Source organism: Diceros bicornis, unplaced genomic scaffold (genome assembly GCF_020826845.1).
Source record: "Diceros bicornis minor isolate mBicDic1 unplaced genomic scaffold, mDicBic1.mat.cur scaffold_100_ctg1, whole genome shotgun sequence".
Lineage (NCBI taxonomy): Eukaryota > Metazoa > Chordata > Mammalia > Perissodactyla > Rhinocerotidae > Diceros > Diceros bicornis.
This window is the reverse complement of record NW_026690940.1, coordinates 941,638-946,046: the sequence shown is the minus strand read 5'-3', so window position 1 is coordinate 946,046 and position 4,409 is coordinate 941,638.

Genomic DNA, 4,409 nt, shown 5'->3' with positions numbered 1-4,409 from the left:
TGAGATTAAGAGGTTTGGTATCAATCACTCTACCATTCAGAAAGTTGGGTCCCATCTCCATATAACGCTTTTGAGATTCATTTAAGGTGTGTGAGTAGGTTGTTCATTTTTATTTCTACATAGTAGTCCACTACATGCATGTATCAAAGTTTGTTTATCTATGACTCTGCTAATATACATTTGAGTTTCTTTGTGGATATATGTCCTCTTTTCTCTAGGTTAAATACTTGAAAGTGGATTTATTGGGTCATAAATTTTTAAGAAATTGTAACTTTTTAAGAAAAAGAATGCCAGTTTTCAAAGTAGTTGAATTATTTTACATTCCATCAAGTAGTGTATTATGAGGGTTCCAGTTGCCTCATACTATCACTGTCAATCATTTTAATTCTTACCATTGATGAGATTGTGAAGTAGTATCCCATTTTAGTTAAAATATGCATTTCCTTGACAATTATAGGTACTGAAGTTCTTTTCATGTGATTATTGGATATTCTTATATCCTCTTTTGTGAAGTGTCTGTTCACATCTTTGATTTTTTTAAATTTAATTGGCCGGCTAAATCAGTGAATTGTGGAGGATCTTTATGTATTCTGAATACAAGTTCTTGTCAGAATTACTTAATGGGAATGTTTTTCCTAGTCTGTGGCTTGCCTTTTCATTATCTTAACATTATTTTTGAAGAGTGCACATTTTGAAACTTGATGACACAAAAAATATGTATTTATTGTTTCATAATTAATGCCTTTTTGTCTTTCCTAAGAAATCTTTGGTTACCTCAAGATCACGAAGACAGTCTTCTATTTTCTTTTCCCTAGAGGACTTGTAGATTTAGTATTTACATTTAGTTCCATGATCCACATCAAATTAATATTGGAGTATTGGAGTATGATGTGATGTAGGAATTAAAGTTAAATTTTGCTATACAGATATTCAATTGTTCCATTGCCATTCCCCATTGAAATACCTTTGTACCTTTGTTCAAAAATCCACTGACTATACCTGTGTGGATATATTTCTGGATTCTCTATTTTGTGCCATTAATCTATTTGTTACCCTTAGATCCACACATTGTTTTGAGTACTATAAATTCTTATTAACTCTTGAAATTAGGTAGTGTAGACCATTCAGTAATTTTTCTTTTCTCTCAAAATGATGTTGGCTAATCTAAGTCTTTTTTATATGTGTATATATTCTATAATCAGTTTATTGATTTTTGAAAAAATAAGCTTGCTGAAATGTTGATGGGACTGGCATTAAAACTATTGGTCAATTTAGGAAGAATTGACAACTTAGTATTGAATTGATAACTAAATAAAAAGCAATGGGATATATTAGAGTATACGAGGCAACCATTTGGTTTAAAACTAATTAGGCCTGGCCTTGTTTTTCTGAAAAGGACTGATGTGGCCTGTTGGGCATGTATTATACTTCCAATTTAAACATTTACAATGTCCCAAAGGAAAGAATGATGCCCTTAAAGACAAGGATGTAATTTCCCCCCATATTGGTTTTTCTTTAAAGATAAGCATCTCCTCCCAGAAACTAAGACTTAATTATGGATCTGCTGAGTTCACCTTATGACCACTGACCTGCTGTGCCAGCAAAGAAATCTCATAACTACTGTGAAAGAGATATTCCTGTCATATGTGAAGCATGCTCTTTGTTCCAAGACAGTATATAACCACTCTGTACACCTCACTTCTTTGGAGTTCTACCTTCCTTCATGAAGGTACTCTCCCGGGCTATATGGTCCTTAGGTCTGGCTCATAATGAACTCATCTCAATTTTTACTTATAGATTAATTATGGATTATTTGCATCAACAGAACATTCCAATCTACAAGTGAGATATATCTCTCCATTATTTAGGTCTTCTTTAATTTCTCTCTGCAGTGTTTTGTGATTTTCAGTATGTGTCTCTTGCACAGTTTTTATTATATTCATTTCTAAGTAGTTTATGCTTTTGATGTTATTATAAGTGGTATTTTAAATATTTTATTTGCCAGTTGTGGTTGTTTTTTACACAATAATATAAATGATTTATGTGTATTGATCTTTTAATCATGTCACCTTCTGAAATACATTCTTAACTTTTCTTTTGCATCTATATTTTAGTTTATTTTCAGGTGTACAACTTAATGATTCAATATCAGTATCTATTGAGAAATGATCACCACAATAAGTCTAGTTAACATTTCTTTTTGTATTTTAAGATGAGATTCTATGTAAACTATCATGTGATCTGTAAATAACACAATTTTATTTTTTTGCCAATCTGTATAATTTTATTACATAGATTAGAATTTCCAGTACAATGTTGAATCTACTATAACTTTAAAAAGATAGCCAATTGAATAATCACAAAAATACGAGTAAAAGGGGCTGGCCGAGTGGGGCAGCAGTTAAGTGCGCATGCTCCGCTTCGGCAGCCCAGGGTTCGCAGGTTTGGATCCCAGGCGCACACCAACACACTGCTTGTCAAGCCATGCTGTGGCGGCGATCCATATAAAGTAGAGGAAGATGGGCACGGATGTTAGCCCAGGGCCAATCTTCCTCAGCCAAAGAGGAGGATTGGCGTCGGATGTTAGCTCAGGCCTGATCTTCCTCACACACACAAAAAAAGTACGAGTAAGAAACTTACAGTGTCAGAAGGATGTTTCCAACTATCTGACTATTGTGACATTTGTGTAGCTAAGTCACTAGGGGTCCTTTTAGCAGACACATGTCAACTGGTAATTGCAATTGAAGCACAATGATATTAACTAAGGAATTCATGTCATCAAGTATAATTTACATAGTCTTCTGAAGGCTTTCTAGGAAAGTAAAACAAGAATGCGTCAAAGTCTTCTTTGAGTTAGTATTATACACTTAGGTAAAGTCTGGATCTTCTAATCTTATTCATTACTGTACAAATAAAGGAACATCAACTTCTTATGTGCAGACTTCTGATCAAGTGACCCCATATGGAAAAGGATGGGTACTTGCCCTTCCAAGTCTAAAAATGCTAATTCACTACTTTTTGCCTGTGCATTCAGTTACTACAGAGCTAGTCCTGTTTCTTGTTGAAGAACAGTTTTTATAAATCTTATGATTATTACAATGTTATTATATGTTAAAGTATATTAGAAAATACTTAAATGCATACATGCAGAATCACTTTAGGACAAATTTTCTTCAAACTAAAAACTGACATTCTGTTTAAAGAAAGCTCAAATCTTCCACTATTTTTATGTAAAACAAGAAATCTCCATATTAAGGCCTCAGGAAATGAGGGCTCCGCAATCCTAAGATTAGCTCTACAATCTTACAAGAAACTTTTATTTCAAGGGAATATTTAGCAATAGATTTTATTCTTTAAATTTTATTATTTTATTTGTGCAGGAAATCAGGAGCAAATTGAGATAAACATTGAAATAGAGAAATCTTTCCACTTCAATTTGAAAAAAAATATTGTAATGCTCAAATCTTCTCAAATGTGGTGAGTTGATAATTGTCTACATTTTGACATTGATATACAGATTTATCTCATGACTGATTTCTTACAGTGTAACACATCATTTGGAGAACTAATAAAATCAGAGATGCTTCTCTTGGTCAGACTACACTTTGATTTCTTTGATTGTATTGACTTGGAACTATTAGTGCACTGGACAGACTAGTGAAAATATCTCTATATTTCTTTATTCTCTAACAAATGCAGCATCAAACAATGTTCAAATATTCTTTATTCTAATTTCAACCCTCCTCCTAAACCACCAATTTTAAGAATCATCAATTTCATGAATGATCCTGGCTCTCAGACTCATTTTTGCTTCCTAACATGTTGATGAAATTAACTCAATGGGGCAGATTGTTCCAGTATAAATCCATAATGTCCACACTCCAAAGTGTCCTCACCCCTGACCAGCGCTTCTACTTCCTTCCGTTGATTATGTCACCCTTTTGCCCTCCTCGCTCTTTCTGCTCCTCAAATTTTCATTGACTTCATCGTCCTTCTCCTCACTCTCGTTAGATGACCTAACCTCAGTGTTTATAGAGAAACATTGAAGACTTCTGCTGAGAATCCTCTCATCTTTACTATACCAAAAATACAAAACTTATCTACCCATGTTTCCCTCCTTCCATATTATTAAAGATGATGACTAATTTCTCTATCTGTGCTAAAAATCTCACGCACTCGGTACCAAGCAGCGTACACAGATGTAAGGTAGAAATTTTGGCCTCAAAGGAGAATCTAGGATCTCAAAGCACCAAAATAAAGTTATACTCTTGAGGAAAAAAGACTATTTTATTTGGATGTTTTAGAATTGTTTTTAAAATAGCCTAGAGAATGTAACCAAGAAATACATTATAAGTCTTCTCCCATCATTTTTACAAAATATGGAAGTCAACTTATACAGGTAGGTCATT